This window comes from Pleurodeles waltl, chromosome 2_1, assembly GCF_031143425.1.
Source record: "Pleurodeles waltl isolate 20211129_DDA chromosome 2_1, aPleWal1.hap1.20221129, whole genome shotgun sequence".
In the NCBI taxonomy this organism is placed as follows: Eukaryota; Metazoa; Chordata; class Amphibia; order Caudata; family Salamandridae; genus Pleurodeles; species Pleurodeles waltl.
In genome coordinates this window covers 270998462-271026198 of record NC_090438.1, presented here as the reverse complement: position 1 = coordinate 271026198, position 27737 = coordinate 270998462, and the positions used below count along the sequence as shown (strand labels likewise).

Below are 27737 nucleotides of genomic sequence, written 5' to 3'. Positions count from 1 at the left end.
TGTAATGAGGGCCTCAATGTTACAAAAATAAAGGTATTTTATTTTTAGTCACACAATGCCAAAAATACCTTAGAGACTATGATCCCTTAGGAGGTAAGTATTATACACAATATATACACTAGAATGCAGAAATAGATGTAAAAACAGTTAGAAAACAGTGCAAATAGTGAAAATCACAATAGTTTGTAATGGGCCTAGGTGGAACACAAACCATATACTAAAATAGTGGACTACAAACGTCGGTCCCCCACCTATGCAAGTGTAGTGTGTAGAGGGGCACTCGGAGTGTAAGAAAACACTAAAGGTAAGTAATAGAACCAACCCCAGAGCCCAGGAAAACAGGAGTAAATCACAGTAAGTTTCCTGAAACACACAAGAAGTTGTGATAGAAGGTTATGGAAGAACTAGAAGAGACTGCAAGACACCAACGATGCATTCCTGGACCTGAAGATGTGTGGAAGAATGGGACTAAGTCCAAGAAGCACTGAAGGGGCCAGGGAGAACAGGAGCTCCTGCTAACCCGGATGAAGGTGCAAAAGAAGAGCCACTGGTGAGAAGACAAAGAGGGTCATTCTGACCCTGGCGGCCACCACCGACCACGGGAGCACCGCCAACAGGCTGGCGGTGCTCCAATGAGCATTCTGACCGCGGCGGTTCAGCCGCGGTCAGAAGCGGAAAGTCAGCGGTCTCCCGCTGACTTTCCGCTGCTCTTTGGAATCCTCCATGGCTGCGGAGCGCGCTCCGCAGCCATGAGGATTCTGACCCCCCCTACCGCCATCCAGTTCATGGCGGGAAAGCCGCCATGAACAGGATGGCGGTAGGGGGGGTCGCGGGGCCCCTGGGGGCCCCTGCCGTGCCCATGCCAATGGCATGGGCACGGCAGTGGCCCCCGTAAGAGGGCCCCGAAAAGTATTTCAGTGTCTGCCTTGCAGACACTGAAATACGCGACGGGTGCCACTGCACCCGTCGCACCTTCCCACTCCGCCGGCTCGATTACGAGCCGGCATCCTCGTGGGAAGGTCGTTTTCCCCTGGGCTGGCAGGCGGTTTTACTGGAACCGCCCGCCAGCCCAGGGGAAAACTCGTAATACCCGCCGCGGTCTTTTGACCGCAGCGCGGTAATTTGGAGGGCGGGATCCTGGCGGGCGGCCTCCGCCGCCCGCCAGGGTCATAATGAGGCCCAAAGTCAGTTATGCACCCAAAAAGACAGATGTGGGTTCTTGGTTGGTGCAGAAGATGTCCCACGTCAGATGGATGATTGTAGTCTGGTTTGTGTTGCTGGATTCCACCAACAAGCCTTGGCACATGCAAAGCTCACAGTTAGCAGAAAATGGTGCTGCCCAGGACCAGGAGGGATGTGGTGGCCTCTACCCAGAAGGGAGCAACAGAGGGGGCTCTCAGCAACTCAGAGAGCCCTCAGAAGACCAGGAAACATGCACAGAAGTCCCACAGCACGGGGACAAAGAAGGTGCAAATGGAGGCCCATACAGCACGACACAAACGGATCTCATGAATCCACTCAGGAAGCTGTGCATCACAGGGTGGAGTGCTGAGGGCCTAAGCTGTGCTGTGCATGAAGAACGTCTTGGAAGGTCGCACACAAGCCTTGGCAACTGCAAGTCACATGTTGCATGGGGGTACTGCACCAAGCTGGACAGCTGGAACTTGGGACTGTGTGGATCACTTTAGTCCACCACCCGTGTTGCTGGATTCACGTGTGTTGTCTGGAGAGGGAACCCACGCCACTGGTCATTGCTGCTGAGAGGTGCCTGCTGAAGCAGGAAAGTGACTCTGTCACTCCACAGGAGATTCCTTCGGTTCTTCTGGTGCAGGCTGAACACAGGCAGTCCTCGGAGGATGCACGACCTGGAAACAGTTGCAGTTGCCGCAGGAGCTGACGATACAATGTTGTAGAAGTAGTCTTTGCTTCCTTGTTGCAGTTTGCAGAGTTCCTGGAGGGTTCAACTGCGGTTCTGTTGGTAGAAGATGAAGTAAAGGCTGCAGAGGATTCTTTCTGGACTTTTGCAATCTGAATCTGAAGAAACACCCAGGAGAGAGACCCTAAATAGCCTTGAAAGTGGGATTGGTCGGCTACACAGGTAAGCACCTATCAGGGGAGGGATCTGACGTCACCTGCTGGCAGTGGCCACTCAGCTGCTCCCAGAGTGCCCCACCACCTTAGAATCCAAGATGGCAAAACCCAGGGATACTCTGGAGGAGCTCTGAGCACTACCCCTGGGGTGGTGATAGACAGGTGAGTGGTCAATCCCTTTGTCCAGTTTCATGCCAGAGCAGGGAATGGGGATCCCTGAACTGATGTTGACTAGATTATGCAAGGAGAGCACCATCTGTGCCCTTCGAAGCATTTCGAGAGGCTCTGGGAGGCTACGCCACTATGCCTTTAACACCTATTTCTACAGGGAGAGGGTGTAACACCCCTCTCCCAAAGGAAATCCTTTCTTCTGCCCTCCTGGGCTTGAGATGCTCAAGCAAAAGGAGGGCAGAAACCTGTCTGTGAGGTGGCAGTAGCTGGGGCTGCCTGGAAAACCTCAGACGGCTGGTTTGGCAGTACTGGGGTTCCACTGTGGAGCCCCCAGAGTGCATGGGATTGTACAACCAATACTAGAATCATTATTGGGGTACAATTCCCAGTTGTTAGACACCTTTGATGGTCATATTCAGAGTTACTATTGTGAAGCTGGACATAGGTATTGACCTATGTCCAGTGCACGCGTAAAATGGTGTCCCCACACTCAGGAAGTCCAAGATAATGGTCCTGGATGATGTGGGGGCACCTCTTCTAGTGCCGGGGTGCCCTCACACACTGGTACTTTGCACCCAGCCTTCACGGTTGGAAGGCCTGGCATATAGGCGACTTATAAGTGACCTGGTGCTGTGTAAATGACTGTGAAATGGTGCATGCACCATTTCACACAGGCTGCAATGGCAGTGCTGTAGACTGCTCTGGGTAGCTTAGTACTATATACTAGGGACTGATAAGGGTGCACCAGTATGCCAATTTGGGATGAAATACAGGGTTACCAGGATGTACTGACAAATTTGAAAGGAGAGAGAGCATAAGCACTTGGGGTCCTGGCTAGCAGGACTCCAGTGACACAGTCAAACACACTGACATCATGAAGAAATTGGGGGTAACATGCCAAAAAGTAGGAACTTTCATACACTGACACACCCACTCACATGCCCACACAGTCCCTCATGCACCCACTCACAGACCCATTGATACCTTCATGCACCCACTCACAAATCCACTAAGACCCTCATGCACCTAGTCACAGACCCACACAGACACTGACAAATCCACTCCTAGACCCACTCAGACCCTCATGCACACACTCACCAACCCACTCAGACACTGTCACACCCACTCACATACCCACTTAGACCCTCACACACCCATTCACAGACCCACACAATGACACATCCACTCACAGATCCACTCAGACAGTTGTGCACCCACTTACAGACCCAATCAGACCCTTAAGCACCCACTCACAAATCCACTCAGACCATCATGCATCCAAACACAGACCCAGTGAGACACTGATGCACCCACACACAGACCCACTGAGACACTCATGCACCCACTCACAGACCACTCAGAGCCTCATGCACCCACTGAGATACTGACGCACCCACTAAGACACTGATGCGTGCACTCACACACCCAGATTGAGACTCTTACAGCCACTCCCACCGCAGATACACCCTCTTACAACTATTCTCACAACCAGAGTGATAGGCTAAAAGCCAACTCCCTTCGGCCATACGCAGCTGTGGTTGGATTAAGCTATATTGATAAAAATTACTATATGTTAAAAATAACGTAGAAATTCACTGAAAAAAAGAAAGATTACAGGGATGTTATGGTTAGGAAACAGAATTTTAAAAAATGTAGAAATTCACAGAAAAAACAAAGGCTACAGAGACGTTATAGTTGCGTCCTTCCACAAAGATAGAAAAATTCAGCAGTTTTAGTTACCTAAGCTAGCTATAACTTGTGCCCCTGTAATGCACCACTAATGACATCACATAGCACATCACTCATGACATAGTCAGTGCCATCACTGACGACATCTCAGATAACATCATTGATGATGTCATCCAGTATATGTAAGTGTTTATATGTATGTGTGACTGAAGGTGTGAGTGCTTGTATTGGTGAGTTAGTGATGGAGTTAGTTTCTGTATGAAACCGTAAGTAAATGTGTTACTAGAGTCCTACTCGGATAGAGTGAGCGGGAGGCCTCTGTTAAAGTTTTAGGGGCAGATTTAAGAAAAGTGTCAATGCAGAGTGGAGCACCACTTTATATGGCGCACCATGGCACAGGGTATGGGGCAATAGTGTATTTTTGTTTACGCTATTGATGTACTTTGCAGGAGTAATGCCAACATTTTGGCGCTGTTCCTGCAGAGTACATAGGGGTCCATTATAAATAAGGGTATACCCCCTTTTAACGCGTGGTCTGAGCAGGAGTTAAAAGTGGCAAAGGAATGGTGCCGGGAAATCTATTAGATTTCCTTGCGCCATTTTTTCTGCCCTTCTAACGTGGACCGCCCTCCTTGCAAGGGTTTACAAAGTGGCGCAATTCATTCATTGTGCCACTTTGTAAATATGGCTTGGGAAAATGCCACTTTAGTGCTGCCTTGGTGTAAAAAAAATGATGCTATGGTGGCACTAAGGTGGCGCTAAGGGCTCTTAAATCTGCCCCCTAGTCTTTTTCTTGAAGATTTTCTGGCCTGGGATGAAGTCACAAGTCGAACTGACCTCCCTGATGCCCTCTTTAGGTGCGCGTCACAGGACATCTCATTCAAGGATTCTACGCTCAAACGTAGATGATTTTTCATGACAGAAATCTTCGTCTGGGACCAAGTTGAAATTGAACGTTATGTTTGGACTTCTAGGTAGTCATTAAGAGTCTGCTGCCCGCCAAACTCTTCCCGCCCACAGACCGCCTGTGTGGCCTGAACCCCGCCGGCCCCAAGAGGACTTCACAGCAGGGCTGGCGGGCGGAAACAGTGTTTCTGTCCACCGGCCTTCGGTGAACAGGGCCTTAACATTGACTCTGGCTAATAATGGAGCCAGTGCCAATGTGGCGGTGCAGCGGGTGCAGCAGCACCCGTCGTGAATTCCACTACCCGTAATTCAGGCAGTGGAGACAACAATGGGGCTGTGCATGGGGGCCCCTGCCCTGCTCATGGGAAGTACAAGGGCAGTGCAGGGGCCCCCGGGGACCCTTGAGTCCCCCGTTCCGCCAGCCTTTCCATGGTGGTGTTAACCGTCATGGAAAGTCTGGGGGATGAGGACTCCTAATCCCCAGGGCGGCGCTGCCCTGGTGGATGTGAAACCACCGGGACCTCCAGGTTGCCGGCTTGTGGTAGCCTGGCATTGCCGGTGGTCTGGCCATGGTGGCTCTGCCACGGTCATAATGTGGCAGTCCCACCGCCAGCCTTTTGGCGGTGGGGCTGCCACTACGAGTCTGGCAGTCAAGCTACTGTCAGACTTGTAATGACCACCATAAACATTTTTGGAGCTTTTTCTCTCTGATGTAGGACGAAACTCCAAAGCAAGCTGATTTCTATTAAAAATTCTCGGATTGCCTTTCCAAGAGCCCCCGTTGGAATCCTTGAAGTCTGGGGCTCCAGAACTTTTAAGCAAGACGAACCTGCTGTCAGGCCGGGTCAAGGTTGACGTAAATCGGCTTGACTCACAACGTCAGGTCGATCCACTTATGGAGCTTTCCTTTTCAAAGTTGCTCCAAACATCTCCAAACTTCTGGATATTCTTCAAAAAGGACTCTGAAGGTTCTTTAGGAGTCCACAGCTCACCCGAAGGTTCCAGAAGCTCCGACTTGCTTCTTGGGTGTTAGGATTCCAACTTCCAAAAAGCACCTGGTTCAAATCTTAAAATGACCACTAGTCTCTGGTCAGATGGTCAATTTCTCAGGGCTTGATGCAGGAGACTCTGGTCAGCTATTTTCTACCTGTAGCATACAATGAGTCTAACCTTGGAGCAGTAGAAGACCGACAAAATCCTTTTCTTTGTGAAGCCCAAAGTGTGCAGCTGGTGCAGTCCTGCTGAGTGCAGTGTCTAGGTGCAGGACAGGGCAGGGCAGTCTTCCTCTTCTTGTATTATTCCTGTAGGGATCTGAGGTCGGGTGCAGCTCTGCCAGTTTTATCCTTGATCCAGGAGTGGAAAGCAGGCAGGGGCTCTGTCCAATCCCGTGCAGGCCACCACCCTCTTGAGTGATCTCTTCCTGGGAAGTGTTGCAAAAAGCAATCCCAGGAAGCAAATCCAAAATTGTAGAAATTCAATCTCAGTTGTTAGGTCTGGCTGAGCCCACCCAGTGGTGTGGCTAGGTTTTCCTTGGCACCCCTTTCCAGCCCTCCCTTAATGTAATCAGGGGGCACCTGACTGTCTGGGTTTGTGGGAAATGGGGACGGTACAGTTGCTGTCTCAAATGTCCTTCACTCCTTTGAAGACCAGTTTGGTTGCTCTCCCCCTATCCTGTTCTACCATGTGCTGAGTCATGTCTCCTCCCAATAGATGCTTCCTTTGTTTCAGCCCAGGACATTTCACACCTCATCAAGGCAGCTTGGCTAAGGATGCCAGAGTCTGGCCAATCAGAGAAGGGCACTACAGGGCTGAAGTAGGAAACTTTTAGGAAGAGTTCTAAAACTCTTTCTAGGTAAACATTATAATAAATTAAACAGTGGCAAGTTGTTTACTTTATTATAACTTTTATTTTGATACCAAACGTGCCATATTTATCTCATCCTATGAAAAATAAGACTTTATTATTTTAAAATAAAGTCTTTCCATATGAGCCTATGGAGCCCATTCACTACAATGGGGAAAACAAATTTGGCTATTTGTCTCCTCACCAGGGCCTATAAAACATCTTTTATAAAATCCCTGCTTATAATTACACTGCACCCAACCCTGGGGGCACTTAGGGAATACCTTGGGGAAAACGTATATGTAAAGAATAAGGTAGCTAAGGACTTTGGAAGTACTTTTAATTCTAAAGTCGAATTTGGGGTTTACTTTAAGTTAAAAACAGCCAGCAAGTAGTATAACTCATGCCCTAAGATAACTATAGCTCGTGCCCCCCTACCATGGACAGTTTTTTTCTAAAACATTTTACTTCAAATATTATACAGATATTATCAATGATGTTATCAAAGATGTCATGTGTGCTATAATTTGTGGAGTAATTAGCAGTGCATGGTGAAGGTGCAAGTTAAAGTTACCTTAGGGCGCAAGTTAAAGTTACTTGAGATAACTCGAAGTATTACAGGTGATTTTCTCTACTTTTGCACATTTAAAATGTAAACCTACTATAACGTCTCTCTAACCTTTGGTTTGTAAGTGAACTTCAATTTTTTTTATTAAACGCAAAGTAATTTTCATTACTATACATTAATCCAACCACTGCCAAGCATGGACAGTTCCGACGGCCAACCACCCCTAACTAACCAACTCCACGCTGAACACAGCCTTTGGCCATGCACAGCAGGAGTTGGCCTCAGATCCATGTGGCCCCCATCCCGTGGCTGCTTTTGGCCCCTGGGATCCCAGCCTCCAGGGCCCGGCCTTCTAATGAATTCTTTTTAGGAGGGTGTGAGCCATGCTGCCCCTCCGCCAGGCGATTTGGTTCCCAGGAACCCCGTTCCTCAGGGCCCAGCATTAATAGCTTTATTTGTTAGGGGATGGGGGGGCCGCGTGGCCCCCTTCCCTGGGCCGGTCTCAACCCTGGGGGCCCCATCCCCAGGTCCCGGCCTAAACCTTTTATTATTTTGGGGTGGAGGTGGTCTGCACTGCCCCCCCAGGCTGATCTTGGTTCCAGATACCCCAGGGCCCAGCAATATCACCTGGGTGACTCCCAGGGGACCACTTCAAAATGGTTGGGGACCATGGGGAATTCTGCAGGACCCGGCATTGCTGTCACAGAGAGGGAGCTGCTAAAGATGCAGCTCCATCTGCAGCTCCATCTCTGCAGGCAAAGAAACAGAGGAAACCTCTACTTCCAGCAAGTGAGAGTTGTCAAACAGCTCTTACTTGCTGGAAATGGAGTGTTTTCTCTGACTTGGTGGGATCTGTCAAAGATCCTGCCACGTCAGACCAAACAGCTATGTCCTGGGGTGGGCACCACTAGCCATAGCTGGAGCCAGCACTGCGGGGTGGCAGTCCCCAGGGCCATCATAGGCTTAATGAGTGGGGGACCACATGGTCCCACTACAGCATTTCAATTAGCCCCAGGGAGGTGGTGCTCCCAAGGGTAGGGGGCATGCAACAGACTCCCTATCTTATTTAAATTTATTCTGGGGCTTTGCAAGCAACAAGCAACCCCCTGCATTTCATTCTATCATTGGTCCTGGGGAGATGTCAATCCATGGGGCTGAGGAGGGCATGCAGCCCCCACATTTAATTCCATGTTAGTCCCTGGAGGTGGTGGTCCCCAGGGCTTTGCGAGGACGGGAAGCCCCCTGTATTTCATTCTATCTTATTCCCCAGGGAGATGGCAGTCCCTGGGGCTGTGGGAGATCTGGAGGGCCCCCTACATTTAATACTGTGTTTGGACCTGGGGAGGTAACGGTCTTCGGGCTTCATTGGGCTGGGGGCCCCCTGCATTTAATACTATTTAGCCCTTGGGTAGGTTGTGGTAACTGGGGCTGCAGGGGGGCTGGGTGCCCCCCCCCCCACATTTAATTCCATGTTAGCCCCCAGTGAGGTGGCTGTCCCTGTGGCTACGGGAGACTGGATGCCCTACCCCCACATTTCATTCTATCTTCTCCCCAGGGAGGTGGCAGTCCATGGGCTGCAGGGGGGATGGGTGGCCCCTACATTTAATACTGTGTTTGGCCCTGGGGAGGTGGCGATCCCTGGGGCTTCAGTGGAGCCAGGTACCCCCTGCATTTAATACTGTTTGGCCCCAACGAGGAGGTAGTCCCCAGGCTGTAGGGGGGCCGGGCAGCCCTCCCTACAATTAATTCTATATTAACCCCGGGGAGGTGGCACCCCCCCATGCAGTTATTTCTTCTTGATTTTGACTGCTGATTTCATTTATTATTTTAATAATGTTATAAAAGTTGTCATGACTTCTGTAATGTCTGGGGTAATTAGCAGTGCATGACGAGGGAGTGAACTATAGTTACTTGATATAATTCTAAGTATAATTGCTGAATTTCTGTGACTTTGTGCACTTAAATTAAAAACCTGTCAACAACATCCCTGTAACATTTGTTTTTTTAAGTGAATTTCTACGTTTTTTAAAATTCTATTTCCTAACTATAGCGCTAATCCAATTATATGTTAATCCAACCACCCCCATGCACTGCCCTTCTTTAAAAAATGTATGAATACAATTTTCAAGCAGATTACATACAAGGTTCCTGTAACTATGTTGCAAATTGTCTCTCTAGATTACCAATAGATTCAGGAGTATGTGACATATATGAAATCATTGAAGAGTGTGTGGTTGTAGCAGTAGGTGATGTTCTATCTATCGACATGTGGTTCAGAATTTTCAAAAGAAGTCTGGGTGATGGTTGTCAGGAAGATGATGAGCTAAGTAAAATCATAGAACTCACCAACAAAGGGTGGCCTCGTGAGAAGACATTAAGGCCCATATTTATACTTTTTTAGCGCCACATTTGTGCCACTTTTTGACGCAAAAGTGGCGCAGATTTACAGAATACAATTGTATTTCTCAATTTTGCCCCGCTTTTGCATCAAAAAGCGGCACAAATGCGGCGCTAAAAAAGTATAAATGGCCCTAAATCCTTCTATGCAGATTGTGTGAAAGGTTACAGAGGATATTTTTGTTTCCAGTGACACAATATTTAAGGAAAATTGTGTTATTCCACCCAAAGATATTCAACACAATAATATCAATTTTGCACAAAAAGGCCATTTGGGAGAAACCCTCACAAAGAAACGGGGTCAGAGAGATATTTTGGTGCTATACATGGATGCAAAAATATCAGGGTTTATGAAACAATGTACTGTGTGTATTAAGTCTGATAAATCTCTTTGTGTTAGCAAGTCTATTACTATCAACTGTAGTTTTCCCAAAAGCCCTTGAGATAAGCTTGCTTTAGACCCCATGACAATATTTCAGGATGCAAAGTATATGCTTTTGTTTTAATTGACTATTTCTCTTAGTGGGCAGAGGTCAAATGAGTGTATCAGCCTACGGCTGACACTACTTTACAATTTTTTGACTGAATGTTTTTATGAAGAGGGTTTACCTTGCAGTAATGTTACCGAAAATGGGAAACAATTTAGTTATGCAAAATAAAAAAAAGTCTCAAGGTTAATGATATTTTGCATTTGAAAACATCCTTATAGTCACCTAATATTAATGTCTTAGTAGAAAGAATAAATATAATGATAGTTGAAGCAGTCAAGGCAGCACTTGCTAATAAAGTTCATGTTAAGCAGTTTCTAACAGAGAATATCTCTGCATATCATTCTGCTCCTGATTTGGGCACAATATTTTGTGAATTTTCCATGCTAAAGGTCCCATTCCATAAACTACACTCACAAATTCTTGGACCAGGAAAGAGCTACATATATTAGACATCAAAAGTATGTATGGGGAAGCTAAAACAATGCTGAGTTAAATCAATAAATAAGAATGAGACCAATAATAATATTAGCAAGCAAAATAAGTATAAATACAATTTAATGGTTGGTGATTGTGTCAAAATTAAACAGTAATATCATGTTAAGAAAGGGGAATTTACATTTTCTAAGACCTTAAACATTGTTAGAGTTGGAAAAACAACTGTTAAGCCGAATAATGGATCTAGGTGGAGTAAGAATGGATTAGCTAAAAGTCATTGAAGGTTAGTTAAGTAATACCAGTGATAGCAGTGTAGTTTGGAAAATTGATTGGTATTCTTGTTCACAATCCTTTTCTTTTTACAGATCTAAATGACATATTACATGTTGAAAACCATTCTCAGGTAGGAAATACAGGGGGTACTAGTTAAAACCTTTAAGAAGTTGAAGAAAGAGATGTTGGTCTACAATCAGATTTTTAAATTGTTGAACTAACATTTTCTTTTATTTTAAGACTGTTTCTAGTCTTCTGATAGATGAATTTTAAGTTTTTGATCAAACCATTTCTTCAGATGTTTCAAGAAAGAATGCTTCTAGCATTGATAATAGTGATTCCAAAGTTGGACGTCCTAAGAGAAATATTGAAACACCATTTTTCCGATTGTATTTTGAATTAGATGTACATTTTTTATTGCTGTTCTAATTTTGCTTATGTTTCTTTCTGGTATTGTTTTTTTTCTCTTTTCTTCTTTTCCCTCTCCTCTTATAAGTTAGAACACATTTTTTTAGATATTTAAGGAAGATGATATATATTGTATTTTATGTTTACCGTTACATGAGCCATAGTATTGTAGTGTTAATTGCTGCACAACCTTTTCCCCACTTGTCCATTTGTATTGTAGGAATCTTAAGGGGTTTTATTCAAATGTTAAGTTTTAAACACCAGGGCAGTTGCTCAGTGGCCTTTTCCTGGCTGGTCACTTACCTCTGCTGCTGGAGACATTTGTATGAATAACCTCATTGTTTGTACAAAAATATATATACACACACACACACACACATATATATATATATATATACATATATATATATGTATATATATATATATATATATATATATATATATATATATATATATATTTAAAATAAAATAAGGCTTGGGGAGGGATGATGCATGACCCCTTTCCCTTAGATTCCCCTGCTAAGATTTCAGCCCTGGGGGGTGGTGGCCCAAGAAGACTTTGGGAGGAGGGCCATGTAGCCTCCCTCCCATTTTTTTTGTATTTGGCCCCTGGTGATATGGCCAAACATCATCAGGTTGAAGTAACATTTTAGTGAGGTGTGATAAAAAAGATCTGTTTTTGTTTGAACAAAAAGTATTAGAAATTCACTGCAAAACCCAAATGTTAAAGAAACTTTATGGTCGGTGACTATGTCAATTAAAACATTAAAGTTTTGAACTTAAACAACACAGGAATTCACCAGCTAAGTTTCGTCCCTGCAATGCTCTGCATTATGACCTCAAATATTACACACCTATGACATCACAAATGGCATCATTGATGCCATAACACATTACATCACTGATGACATATTACAAGCTTCTTTTGTACTTATTACTGTGGGAAAGTCATCCTTTTTGCCCTGATCATCCTCCCCAAACCTTTGGACTGATATTGGTGCTTACTGACTCTGACTGTGCCCTGGGTACTGCTAACCAGTCCCAAGGCCAAGGCCAGGCTCTGTGTAAAATTGTATATGCAAATGAGATCTAATTATAATTGGCCCTGACAACCTACCTATAAAGCCCTAGTATGCTTTTAAGTTGAATGTAACACGACTTTCGATTTATAAGTATTTCCAAAGTCCTAAACTACCTTATTTTTACATGTAAGTCACATCCAAGGTCTGCCCCAAGTGCCCCTAAGGTTGGGTGCAGTGTAAAAATAAGCATGGACTTTATAAAAGGTGTTTTATAAGCCCTGGTGAGGGAAACATGTGCAATTTTGTTATCCCCATTGTAGTCAAGGCTAACATTAGAGACTTTATTTAAAAATAATAAAGTCTTGTTTTCAATAGAGATGAGCTAAATAGAGCAAATGAAATGTTATGACAAACCCAACAACTTGCTAACGTTGAATTTAATAAAACTAGCCCAGGGAAAGAGTTTTAGTACTCCTTCTGAAGGTTACCAAATTCAACCCTGTAGTGCTGTTTCCTGATTGGCCACCCTCTAGCAGTCTGAGCCAGGCTGCCTTAATGAGGTGTGAAGGGACCTGGGCTGACACAAAGGAAGTATCTGGGGACAGAGAGCTGCTACATCAGAGAGCAGAGCAGGATGGGGAAGAATAGCTAAACTGGTCTTCAAAAGAGGGAGATCCATTTTGGAACCAACTGGGCCTCCCCCATTTCCTGCAGCCCCAGACAGCTAGGAGCCCCACTGATTAGATTATAAGAGAGTCTGGAGGAGATGTGGTAGGGAAACTTGACCACACCAGTGTGTGGACTCAGCCAGAAGTAACCTTCAAGGCGAGATTTCCACCATGTTGGATTTTTAAACAATATTGCTTTCTGCAATTGATTTTTACCACACTTCATAGGAAGTGATCACCTCAGAGGGTGTTGGCCTACATCACATTGGACAGGAACACCCCCCTTTTCTGCCCTCGGGAGTAAGGATAAATATGTTAGAGCTGTCCCACAGCTCAGCTCCATGCTGTGGAAGAAGATACTGGAGAAGAAGGACTGCCCTGCTGGATCCCTGGCCTGCACTTGGACACTACACTCAGAAGGACTGCACCAGCTGCACACTTTGGGCTCCACCCAGAAAAGGACTTTGGCTTGTTTCTGCAAATCCAGGAGTGGACTCCCTGTAAGCTACACGTACAAAGGAGCTAACCAGTGTCCCCTGCATCAGGTCCTGTAAGACCAGTGTCTACTGGCATTTGAGGATTCTGACCAGCTGCATTCTGGGAGCTCTAGTCCCATCTTCCAAGTAGCAACTCAGAGCTTCTAAACTTTGGATCAACTTTGTGGAAACGCAAAGTACTTCTAGAAGAAGATCCAGGCGTTTTGAGAAGTTTGGAGCAACTTTGGAAAAAAGCTCAATAAGGTGACTGACCTGGCAATGAAAGTCAAGCTAGTGACGTCGAACCTCGACCAGGCCTGAATTTCAGGTTCATCCCACTGTAGCTCAGGAGCTTTTCCCTGTCAATGAGACTTCCAAGAGTTGACCGGAACCCTGAACTGTAGCAAGCTACCATCATCGCATCGCCGCCTGGCTTGAAGAGGAGCCTCGCCTGACTATGAGAGAAAAAGCATCAAAAAAGTAGTTAGGGCCCTCATTATGACTTTGGCGGTCTATACCAAAGACTATACAAAGGAATAGGCAGCTCTACGGGGAAGATATTTAATGGACGCTTCATTGGTTAAAGCACAAACAAAGAGAAACTTTATATTTAAACATCGGTGAAGTCTCATTATGGTGAAATAGAACAGCTTTCCAGAGTTCTGTGACCCATATGCCAGTTGGTATGTTTTGACACTAAAATCTGTTAGTCAAGTTCTCAGACAATGTTTTGTTTAGACTTTACTGTTGCTGAGGTGAAGTGACTTCAGGATCACCAAGTGCAGGTGTGCAGTCATCAACCACCACTTTTATCACAAGAGCTGTTTTGGTGACCCTGCTTACTTCTCTCAGCAATAAAGAGAAACTAAAGTGACTCTTGTTAAGGCACACCAGTCTGGCAGGTCTGACACTCACAGCTGGGAGAAGCAGGGAGAATGGATGACACTTGGGCATACTCACCTCCAGGCATGCTCTCACATCAGTCTGGTTTTCTTGGACTGCTCTTCACCCCAGACTGGATGACTGGGCTTCTACTATTCTGACAGATAATTCCTACATGACAAGTTAATCATTCTCTCCTCTCAACAGCCAGGCAGGCTACCAGGTATATCTACATCTCTACAGTACAATGTGCAGACTTGATGAAGGATTGTCTGTCAGAGATAAAAGCCTAGGATCACTACATGTTCCTGATTATTCTGTGAAGTGCCTTCATCCTTGATCAGTATAGTTTTTTAAAACTGGAGTGAAGTTGCAAAGTTTGGGTTCCACCGTTATCCCTAATATCCAGACAGAGGATGTGGATCTACTATCTTAAATCAAGAGATTGGTTTGGTATGTGATTCCTTTTCACATTTTATTTTCTGGCCACAGACTAGACACAATCTTTGCTTAAGGTAATGCCTGTTGCATCGCAGTAGGAGTAGGAGTACCAATAACATGTGCTCTATAAGTGTGAAGCCCAGCACCGGACAGTCATCAGCCTTCCCAAGTGGACCACTCAAGGGGAAGACAAAATGACAAGGCCCTGTTCAGAACTGTCTCTCCCTCTAACAGCTAAATCAGCTGTTTAACCTCAATTCCCCACCACCAATTAAATTACAGTGCTAAGTAAGGACTAATCAGCAATCCTCCCACTAAAAGGTTTACCATGAATTTCTAAAGGCAACCATGTCTCTATCCCTCCAAACATCAGCGTCTAGGGCTTCACCCTCTAGATCGGAAAAAATGGATTACACTGGCGTCAGCATTCAAACATTGGCATTCAACCTGGAGTCTTGATAACATCTTTAATTTATTACGCATTGCTCACCTCCGTACACATTCTTCTCATATTAACTGTCATACTACATTTACGGTAATCCGCCGCTCTACCATACATTGCATTCTGAGAAATTGTCATTTCAGATATCATAAGTCTTATGACTGCTATGATTTTATAGAATATGCAAGAGTATAACCAGAGCATGGAGAAAGGGTGAGTTAAAGTTAATGTAGTGTGTTGATTGATAGAAAAGAATGTGTGTGGAGGTGTGCAACATATAGTAAATTGAAGGTGATGCGGGAATTATAGATGTAAGTTCTATCTAGCTGTCTGTAAATTAGAAATGTATGTTACAACTACATCTTTATGATTTCTATTGTTTGTATAGTTTATGTTGGGTTTGTATATCAGCCCATGGTTCCTGATGATTAATGCGAACAGGGCCATGTAGATGTCGAAGAGTGTGGAGATCAGGGAGTCGCCCGGTGGAATTCCGCAGCTGATCTCGTTAGGTTCTGACAGGTAGGGCAGGGGTCTGACTCTTTCTGTTTTGCCAGACAAGAAGGAGTGTTTCCATTGTAGGGCCTTTCCATGAATGCCATCTGGAGCAGAGGGTGAGGTGCGAGACCATGTCGAAGGTAGCCAATAGGTCCAGGATATGGGCTGTTGTATGACCACAAGTGAGGAACGAGCGGATGTAATCTGTGGTGGCAAGGAGAGTGGTCTCCACTCTGTGGGTACTCCTGAAACCTGATTGGGAGATGTCCAGGGTGTTGTTGTCCTCGATGTGCTTACAGAGCTGAGAATTGATAGCCTTTTCGATGCTCTTGGCTGGGAAAGGCAGCAGAGAGATGGGGCGGTAATCCTTGAGGTCCAGAGGGTCGGCCGTGGGTTTCTTCAGGGGCCAGTGGATCTTGGTGTGCTTCCAGTCCTCTGGGAAGATGGCTGTCTCTATGGAACAGCTGAGGGTGTGGCAAAGCTCAGCTTTGTTGAAAATGTGGTGCAGACAGGGTTCCGTAGGGCCTCCGGAGTGGGTGCTGCTCATGATGGTGCGGGTCTCATCCATGGTGAGAGTGGTCCAGTGGTGTAGGTTCTGTGATGGTTCAGTGGGTCGGAGCTGGGGGGGTTGTTGGAGGGCTCGGAGGGTCTTGGGGTCCGAAGCTGTCATATATGTCTTTGATTTTCTGGTGGAAGAAGAGATATATGTTTGAAAGCATTGTTTCAAGTGTAATATAACTGAGGTTTGTTATGTGCAGTTGTTGTGTAGCCATTTTAGTTGTAGCTTTATACGTGTTATTTTAGCAAATTAGGCCTGCCGCTGTGCACTTTAACCGAAACATATTTTATTCAACTTTGTTTTATTATTTTAACAATAGCCACAGTTGCGGCCTTGTTTTATTTTTCTCTATCTAGCTGTTCTTTGCCTAGTCCAGCACCGCATTCTTCAACAAGACATTTCTTTCACTCAGTGCTTTTTTCAAGGCTGCAGTAAGATAGGTTGCCAGCAAAAGTTGTATGCTGTGTCTCTAATGTTCATAGAAACATACACACTCTTACGTGGGGATCCTTTCTTGGAACATCAGCTGTTTTATTATAAAAACACTACTTTGACCCATGTACATTAGAGGGAGATTCCAGCCAGATGACCACAACTGTATGCTGACTGCTGAGTGATTTGCTGCAGCTGCTTATGTAGACTATAGGCCTCTTGCTCAGGTATGAGTGATGATGTCTTCCCAGGGGAACCTGAAGGGCAGAATTAGAGCTTAACATACTGTGCTCTAACATAGCCTAGTTAGGGCTATTCTTAACGATCGTAGTGATAATATGGTAGTGTTATTTTTATGCTTTACTCTCCTTGTCACAATTTTTATCCTGTCATGCTTTATCATCCTAGTTATTGCATTACATGCTTTATTATCTAAGATGCAGTTACTCCAATAAAACCTTATTGAACTCTATTCTGCCTCTGATTGTCCTTGTATACGTGAGACGAATGTAACTCTGAGAAACGGATGAGATCTGAGTGACCACGATTTCCCTGAGGACTCAATTGTGTAATGCACTCAGTTGCCCAATCATCCCTGCTCTTGAGTAGAGATGAGGCACTGCTAGATATCCGGAAAAAAACCTTGTTTAGGCCGAAGGGTGTCACCTGTAGTGGGTTCAGACTCAACCCCCCACAGTGCTTCTGCCGCCCAAATCCAGTAGCCTCATTAGAATAATGAGAGCCTACGTGACATGGTGTGGCCAACATTTGGTCAGGCACAAATTTTTGGGTCCTCCCGAATATCTCGGTCTCAGTACATGCAAAGACACTTCAGTACCATATACAGAGACGTCCGTGGTATTGAGGATTTTCCTCCTGAGCTAAGTAGGGATTACCTAACTAACTTTGTAGGTTGTTTAAGCTTGAACTCTAAAAGGATAATCCTCATTTGGTGTGCTCATCTCTGAATAAAATTCACCGTTCATTATGGCGAACCCGCAACAGTTAGCAATTGCAGTCAACATGTGACTACCACTTACTGCACATTTATTGGCATATGGCCTAACAGCCCATGGGGGTCCAGTTACATTTGTTGTTGAGGCTCATCCAGCCTATAGAACAGAAATTTTCTATTCTTGGGTCACATTTCCAGCAGCTGATGGGAACAAAAATACATTTCATCACTATGCACCTGCAAACATACCTGCACAATATAGAGCATATGCATATGTAGAAATACCTCTATCTTATCAAGAACATAATAATTGGCTTGATGGCGCCCTACCCCATACAATTCTAAACGTTAGGTCCTCTAAGTAATGATGGTCCTACCTGGCCTTTACTGACCACATATACATCTCATCCTACTGCAGAAACCTTGAAGGTAGCTAAAGTCTGTCACGTAAATGCTGAGCTAACGGCAATATACAGATGATTAGTATAGTTTGTAATGCAAACATTAAACACAAACCCAGCACGGGCTGCCCAGGCCCAACCACATGCAGTAACAGTAGGCATTAATCCTGCAACTGTACATTCGATCATGGGTAAAGTACCCGCCAAACGAAAATAAATTCAGTTTTGGTTAGCTCAAAAAATAAATGCACATGAAGCAGTATTTCCCCATACAGACCTCAGGATAAGCATAGATTATTAACTATGTGCTTGCCATTTGGGAATGTTTCCACAGTAGATAACTGCAATACTTTGCCACGCTCTATACTATCGTACACGGTACACCAACACTTGCCAATCTCCGAAAGTGTTAAAACAAAATCAAGATGAATACGGGGCTACCCCTTCCCTGGACTTGGGGATGCAACTCATGGGCAATTTTGCAACTGTATCTTCAATCATATTAAGTAACTTTCAAGGGGAAGAAGTTGCACTAGCAGTGCGCATGCAGCTCCGAGATGTTCCTCCACAGGATGAAGAATGTGAGCTGCCAAAGATTATCGCAGAGACCTACTCTAGTATTGGTCGAGATAGTCTGGGGGCCAGACCCACAAAACCACAGTTTCAGGGTAAATCTAATAAAGATTCTACCAAGCAAGCTCCTGAAGGCTCTAAAAAATGCTGGGATAAAAAACAACAATCACCTAAAAAAGAAAGGGGAGAATCTCCACATACGGAGACCCCACAGAATAGATATAATCACAGAAATAGAGATAATATAAAAATGCCTGACAGATATCAATATACTGATACATGCCAGACTCGTTCCTTTCAGGACTCCTCGGACTAACACAGAGAGGTGGGTGGTCAGAGCGAAGAACTGAGTACATGAAACCGAGACAGGAATCACAACGCTCTACAGACGTTTCTGTTAAAAAAGAAGAGAAACTTCCTCAACAAAAACCCCAATTCAAAAAGAAGAAAGTGGCAGCAGTTGCGAATCGTCATGCCACTCAAGAAGAGGGCTCTATTGAAGAACAAGAAATGGGCCTTAGCACTACTAGACAGCACAGCAGAAGTCACAATAGTTTGCTGGAATCTTCAAGAGCATCTGGAGGTGAAAGCAACTGATGACTTATTACAAGTTGAAGATTCAGATATGCGTGTCTCCATGCCTGACAGGGTGTGCTAAGTAACATTACATTTAGAAGCAGACATTGAACGTACAATCGACGCAATCTTTTGGGACCGAGCCATAAACATATATGCTATTCTACTGGCAGAAAGGGATTGACCATCTGAATTTGTCCATACTTGCCCATATGGGGAAGATGTTATCAAACCTTCTTTCTCGCCTCTGGTTCCCGACGAGCTTGCAGAGTCCTACGCCATTGATTGGGCATTGGCGCAGGCACCGGCGTTATAATGCAACCACGTAGGGTGGGATAAAGATTCCCCCTATCATGTAAGTCCGATTAAAAATCAACCCCAACCTCAACCCCAATACCCAATAAAACATGATGCAAAAGCACCCGTGAGGGACATCCTTACACAACTGGAGTACCAGGGCGTAATCGAACCCTGTGTCTCACCAATGAATAACCCTTTATTCCCAGTAGCTAAACCGGACCATTCATACAGAATAGTCTTAGACTATAGACATTTAAACAGTCATACACGCACATATGCTATACAAAACTCTCACGGCACAGCACTTATGAGCAACATAATGTGCAAAAAATACAAAACAACATTGGACATTTCCAGTGATTTCTTCTACCAAAAATATAGCGCCTGAGAGTAGAGACTTAACATGTTTCAGTGCACTAGACTCCCAGAAAAAGTCTGTCATTTCCCACAGGGGTATAAGAATAGTCCAGTACTGTTTGCGGCTCGTGTGACTTCAATATTGCACGACATTGACCCTGAAGTATTGTCCTATGTAGATGATATTTATCTCACAGATGATGAATGACTCCAACATCTAAGGCGGGTAGCCAGCATTGTTGTAGGATTTGCTGAATTCGGCTATAAATTTAACTTAAAAAAAACAAAAATAGCCTTTCTTAGCGTCTGTTTTTGGGATACGAGCTATCAAGTGAAGGAAAGTGCCTAGCGCCACAATTCTTGAAAAAATCCGCACAATTACAACCTCCGAATACCATGAAAAAACTCCAATCACTATTGGTTTTCCTAAATTTTGGCTGAATTTACATTCCACATTATGCATCACCCTTAAAACACTTATATGAATTAATACGTCCTGACTTTTCCAGTAAATTTTGGACAGTTGAACACACAAGCATTCTCAGAGTTTTGCAAACAGATATGCTTGCAACACAACATTTACACACAAGGGACAATAAAAAACATCTGGTCATCAGAGTAATTGCTGGTGCCATTGGTTTCACCTATGTAACTTTCAATGAGGGTGAGACGGTCCGATAGCATACAAATCGCATTTGTACACTATAGCAGAACAATGCCTTGCTCCCACCGAGAAAATTCTCACTGCTGTGCAGATGGCTGTAATTAAAGAAAGACCACTGGCCCAGGGGAAATGCATTATTGTAGTATCTCTGATTCCAGCCCTTGAGGCTGTTACCAAAGCAAGCGTTCCAAATGCTAAAGCATCACATCCAGGTTGGATTCAATGGGCAACGTCTTTGACAGCCACTGATGTTGACTACATTTTTGATCCAAAATTACAAACACAAGAATTTTTGCAATATGAACTAGAATACCCAGTTTCGGCAAATACATTGCCTATTGATTAATATCAAAGAGTCATGTATACCGATGTCTCAGGACAACCTGCAATAGGCACAAAACATCAATGCTCCGCTGCTTGCACAGTCATAAGTGGCTACATGGAGGGTATTAACGTCTATCCACAACATACAGTCACACAAACCCTAGGGGATTGCACTGCACAACTGGCAGAGCTAAAGGCTGCGGTGATGGCACTGGAACATACGGATCCTGCACAGCTAACACTGATTGTTTGTGATTCGTACTATTGTGCCTAGTCCTTCAATGAATACCTGCATTACCGGCGCCAGAATGAGTTCATAGATTCCAAAGGCAACACCATCAAACACAGGCTTTTGTGGGGCAAAGTAGCGGATCTGAAGGAAATGCTACCAAATGTCCATGTTGTACATACACTTGGACACCAGCGTGTTGGAAAACACGTTGCTGGAAATACACTGGCTGATGAAGCAGCCAAATCAGCAGTAGCTGAACTGCTGTTGCTGCAGTAACTCATTCTAGAACAAAACCGGACGATGACATATGGGGTGACGTGAAAGCCACGGCTGAAGGCATGCCCTTTCCAAAAGCAATTCCTGCTAAATATTCCTACCAAATGGGAGGCTTCCTTGATGTAGAAGTAGAAATACCAGGCGTAGGGATTCGAATAATTCCCAATAAAGACCAAAGTTGATTAAAGCAGCGCATGTTGGGGTTGCATGTGCTCATGCTGGTGTGGCGTCTACAGTATTATTACTGCAAGCATGTTATTGGTGGCCAGGTCTATACAAACAGACCAAACAGTATGTCCTTTGTTGTGACATCTACCAACAAATTAAGGGGTCCACCGTCAAACACCCACCGCAGACATCCCTCCTAATTTCCAAGAAACCTTTACAATGTGTGTACTTGGACCATTGTGGTCCCTTTACACCAGATAGTGCATACAAAATACATCTTAGTCGCCATTGACTCTTGCTCCAGATTTCTATGGGTGTGGCCACAACGCTCGGCTGATGCTCGGACTGTTATTAAAGATTTGCAAGTCTTTATTGGCACATATGCAGTTGTGACTTTCCACTCTGACCAGGGCCTTGCCTTTGCCTCAAGGGCATTCAGGGACGCCATGGCTTCGTTAGAGGTCCAACTCCATTACTCGTCTCAATTTCATCCTGAGGGAAATAGTGTTGGGGAGCGACTAAACTGGGATTTAAAGCAATCCTTAACAGCCAGAGTATTAGGTATGAGTCGTAGTTGGCTTAATCACCTATATGAAGTCCAGAGAGCACTTAACAATCTGCCTAGAAGGTCTGTGGGGGGGTTGTACTTCACACGAGTGCCTGTTTAGAACTCAAATGTATGTTCCAGATCTTGATGGTCCTGGCGTGGAGGTGGAAGAAACACCTTTTGACATAAATGAATGTGTCACTGTCTTGCAGGAATTACAACAGTTCTGTGACAACAACGCTTCTGCCAGTGCTGCCTCCGTACGAATTAAGGATGCAACAATAACTTCTACCGGCTGGATTCGAAAGGCTGGGGATTTAGTACGTGAAAAAGTTGCTGTGAGAAAGGAGTTCGGTCCTTCCTAATGTGCACCAGTCCTAATCCTGGGACTACATGGTACTAAAATTGTCATTCTACCATGTTGCCTGGTGCTAACGAAAATCGCATTGTATCTGTTGACAATGTCAAGTTACACCATGTGGCCGATCCTGCACAACAGACCAAGAGAAGCAACCAGTAGTTTGCAAATCCCTCTCACTACTGGGCAGGATGTCCCTCTACAAGTTTTGAGCAGCAATTCTGACACCTCTCCGAGCTTCGGGAGGGTGGAAAATGATCTTACATTAGTTCCACTAACATCTGTTACAACAAACAGCACAGGAATTACTGATCGATTTGATTAAATTTCTACACAGACGGATGGCGTCATTTACAGTGAACTACCGCTGGAGACCCCTGCCAGTTCTCCTCTTTCAAATACGTCTCAAGTTTTTGCACAAACTGCTTCTGGCTACTTTGCTGACATCAATGACACCTTTTTGGATTCATTTGCCTCTTCTACATCTGAACTGTCAAAAACACGTAAGCTGTTAAACTAGCTTAAAACAAATTACTTTATTTTCCCATGGAACTATCTGTGGCTTTCTTTGACTATATTAGCTTTCCTCCTTTGGATTGGCTTTGTCATTACTTTCTTTTTATTAATACATGGTCATTCCCTTCCTGAAAGATCAACAGTTGAGCAGGTGGATGAGGTCCCAAAACCCCATTTGTCTTCTCACAAGGTGCGCAGAGACTTGTCTTTCGTGAACATTTTTGCTATACCAATTCCCACTGGGATTGTTTTGGATAAAGTCACATTTGATATATACAGCCCCAGGAAGGTCATTCAAATACCATATGTGTATAAACTTTCCATGAACGATGTAATAATACCCGGAGTTGTTTCTGATGACTGGGATGTGAAAACAGTTGACTCTATGATGATTGATTTGCAGTATTTTACTGTATTTGAAAGTGAGGATGTTTATCAATCTAAAGAGAATTATGGTGACATGTTTTGCTATAATTATTATGGACACCATTTCATTCATGGAGCCAGTACCTCAAAGTCTATTTTTAATCACTCACAATGGGAACATTATCCAACTCCACCACAATGGAATTCTAAAACATATTTTGATAAATTTGCATTTTTTTCTGGGCACAATGTTAAAAAATGCTGAGTCATATTACTTTAAATTGCCATTGATGGAAAATGTACATATATTATTGACAGATATAAAATTCATTTACTAAGATTCCTTTGTTTCCCGGTTGGCTATAGAAGGCTATAGAAGGCTATGAATATTGGCTGAAGTCGATTGAATTAAAAAGTGGAAAGGAGCATGACTGATACCTGTTCAATTAATATTTTTAAATGAAACTGTACAACAGACAAACTTTTTAGGCTTAGCAAAAATTAAGGAATTGAATGTGCCCAGTATTCCTGCCCCCGCAAAAATTTATAAATGGTAAAAATATATAAATGTAACTGAAGATCAGCTTGATGAATGGGTCCAGAATGGCACATTTAATGCTTCACATTCACATCCTGGTGGATGGGGTTTGTGGCCAATAGATACCAATGGGTGTCATAAACATTTTGTAAACTCCTTGGGGGCGTTTTAGAACAAGTAGGCCAGACCCTCGCTATGTTTCATCTGAACATGCGGGTATAGTAACAACATACAGTGTAGGGAATCTATGCCAGCAATGGTTGAAGAGTTCCTCACTAGATGCTGTTAGAAAACACCTCAGTCTCCTGTCTAATAACATTGACTTACAAGATTTCCTGTTGGGCCCCAGAAAACATCGCAATAAGCGCTTCTTATATGCAGTTCAGAATAAAATTTGGAAGCTTTCTCAACAAGAAGCTGCTGCCCTGTTAAGGCAAATAGATCAGGAAAACTTACATAAGGCATTAGCTGTTGTCAATAATGGGATTAATACTCTGTCCGACTTGATATGTGCCTTAAACAACATCATTTCTTCTGCAATAGACATAATACAAAGTGACATGTCTTCTTTACACCATGGACAGAGTCAACTAAAGTCCATTCTGCAGTTAGGTTGGACACTACAAACACTGAAGGCAGGTTGCGTTCCCTGGCAACACGCAACCGCAAGGGACATATTTTTCTCTTTTAATTTAATGCTACAGCAACTAAAAGCTAAGAAGGAAGCGACTTATGTCATGTTAAATATTGAAAATTTAGAGAAGTTGCCTTTTACTGTGGCTGAAGTAACATCTGCTGAGTGGTTAATGCACAGGGTCATTAATCTGCCTATATCAACACTGCAATTCACATCCTGCTTAAAACACATTCCAGTGGGCAGGTATGAATGGGTTAGGAGATAGTTACATCCATGAGGTGTGGGAGCTACCCTTCTCGTACAAATCTCTCAGTGGCACAAAAGAGGTCTTTGTTAGCGGTAGTGAATGCAAGACTTCTGTCAGCCATTCAATGGTTTGTAAACAGCTGTCCTTGCTTCGGCAGCGCACTTGGCTTGTTATCTGAAGGGAGTCCCAGTCCCCTTGTTTAGACCCATGTTCTGGGTGTTCTTGAGTGGCAGCTATGTCCTCCTCAATAGTGAAAACTGTTGTGGGATGTGAGCCAGAATAGTTTATGTCGTTTCGGTCTCTAAGATTGTTATATTCTGCGGGAAAATACTTTACCTCCTACACGACAGAGGGAAGTAGTTGACATTTGACCCCATATCGCTACTTCAAATATTAATTTTGACAAACTGAGCAGACTCAAGGCTTTATTGTTTCAAAAACATGTGGTGCTCACATCTGCACGCGAGACCTATGTGCTTCAGGTTCCAAGGTCACCAGCAGAGATACAGTCCTTTTAAAGTACTAACTTTCTGACATACTTTGATGAGCTCATGGGACAAATATTTAATGCATTCAGTACTACTAGAATTGCAAATTTCTTTATGGCTGTTGGTTCTGATTTTGCTCACACCTTCTCCCCTATATTCGGCTTAATACCTTCAGCCATCCACTCAATATTCTCCAATATTTTCGGGAGATTTCTGATAACTTTGGCTTTAATAGGTGGCATTTTGCTATTGCTACTTTTTCTGCGCAATGGCTGTCCCATCACAGCAAGGAGGACTGAAAGTGCTTCCACCAGCACAGCTGTGTCGTGAACGCATGATGTAGTACTTTGGAGCATCACTCCTGGAGCAACTAGAGTGTGACTGGTCTCTGTCATTCAGACCGGTTTTGTATTGTGTGCAGCCCATGTTTCGGTGCCTCTGCTGCTCATTTGAACATGCACTGAAAGTTTGTCTTTCTATGCAGCGCTACTTTCATTGGACGCTGATCTGCTGATGTTCTCGCTGATGGCTCATTTCCAGACATGCACGATGATGGTGCCTTTGCTACAGGAAGCTGCTTATGAGTTGGCCTTTGTGGATTATGCAGCTCTAAACTCATTGTTGGTCACACCACCGAATGCTGCTGCCTTGGCTGGAACTCAGGCTTTGGAACACGAATGCTCCTTGGTTTTCCTTGGCAATGAACTTCCTACCTTACCACCTTACATTTCCTGTCTTCAATTGTCCCAGATTCTATTTGCAACTTCTAAAATGAGTCTGACTTTTGAAATTCGGCCTTTTTAACGCCACAATTAACATTTTAAATTGACCTTTTTTACACATGCTCAAATGTCTTTTAACTTGTCCTTATTGACAATCTTATATATATGCCTTAGGCTGAATTTTAGTGGCTTTTTTACATAATTAGACTTTGAACCACCTTTGAACCAGCAAGGGAAGGGTGATGTGTAGCCATTTTAGTTATAGCTTCATACACGTTATTTTAGCAAACTAGTCCTGTTGCTGTGCACTTTAACCTAGACATATTTTATTCAGCTTTGTTTCATTATTTTAACAACAGCCACATTTGCGGTCTTGTTTTATTTTCTCTATCTAGCTGCTCTTTGCCTAGTCCAGCACTGCATTCTTCAACAAGACATTTCTTTCACTCTGTGCTTTTTTCAAGGCTGCAGTAAGATAGGTTGCTGGCAAAAGTGGTACCCCTCATCTCTAATGTTCATAGAAACATACACACTCTTGTGTGGGGATCCTTTCTTGGAACATCAGCTATTTTATTATAAAAACACTACTTTGACCCATGTACATTAGAGGGAGGTTCCAGCCAGATGACCACGACTGTATGCTGACTGCTGAGTGCTTCACTGCAGCGGCTTATGTATACTACAGGCCTCTTGCTCAGGTATGAGGGATTATGTCTTCCCAGGGGAACCTGAAGGGCAGAACTAGAGCTTAACATGTTGTGCTCTAACATAGCCTAGGTAGGGCTATTCTTAATGATCGTAGTGACAATATGGTAGCGTTATTTTTATGCTTTACTCTCCTTGTCACAATTTTAGTCCTGTCATGCTTCATCGTCCTAGTTATTGCATTACATACTTTATTATCTAAGATGCAGTTACTCCAATAAAACCTTATTGAACTATATTCTGCCTCTGACTGTTCTTGTATATTTGAGACTAATGTAACTGAGAGAAACGGATGAGATCTGAGAGACCACTATTTCCCTGAAGAGTCAATTGTGTAATTTGCTCGATTGCCCTATCACCCCTGCTCTTGGGTGGAGATGAGGCACTGCTTGTTAGCTGGAATATCTCCTGGATTAGGCAAAAAGGTGTCACCTGTAGTTGGTTAAGACGCAGTCCCCCACAGTGCAAGTGATTCTGCCGCCCAAATCCAGTAGTCTCATTAGAATAATGAGAGCCCTCTTGACACAGTATCGTAGAGAATAGTGAAGGACAGTGTTGTACAGTGTCATAGAGTGTAGAGTAAAATAGAGTAAAGGAAGCAGAGTAGGGGCAATGGGTATAGTGGAGGATAGTATTATATAGTTGAGTGGCATGGTGTGTTTTATAGTGGTATAGTGAAGTGGAATATCATAGAGTGGAGTGGCATTTTATATAGTGGAGTGCTGTTTCAAACAGTTGAGTGTAATACAGTGGAGTATCTTTGAGTGTAGAATCGTAGAGTGGAGTGGTATACAGTGGAATAGAGTAGAGTAGAGTGGAGTGCAGTGACCTGGCATAGAGTGGAATAGCATAGAGTGGATTATCACACACTGTAGGGATGTACAGTGAAGTGTTGCAGACTGGAATGACATAGAGTGGATTGGCAGACAGTGGAGTGGAGGACAGATGTAGGTTAACATTTTCCAGGAATGTAGAATATGGAGTACAGATTAGGACAAGACAGCTCTTTCTGCAGCCTTATGTGTCTTATGATTTACCAAGCAATGTTGAGCCAGGAATAGTTGCCCTGTGTGCTATGTAAAGGTAACTTAAGTA

General features: G+C 44.0%; 1 long non-coding RNA gene across 3 annotated transcripts in view; it reads left to right on the top strand.

Moving 5' to 3' along the window:
* LOC138263183 (uncharacterized) overlaps nt 1-26879 on the top strand; it is a 41630-nt gene extending 14751 nt beyond the window's left edge. The window contains exons 3-4 of one of the 3 annotated variants that reach the window (XR_011199283.1): nt 10957-10994; nt 22278-26879. This is a non-coding gene — a long non-coding RNA (uncharacterized lncRNA). The remainder of the gene's footprint in view (nt 1-10956; nt 10995-22277) is intronic. The other 2 variants (XR_011199282.1, XR_011199281.1) reach the window with 2 other exon arrangements.
* Nucleotides 26880-27737: the final 858 nt, after the last annotated feature.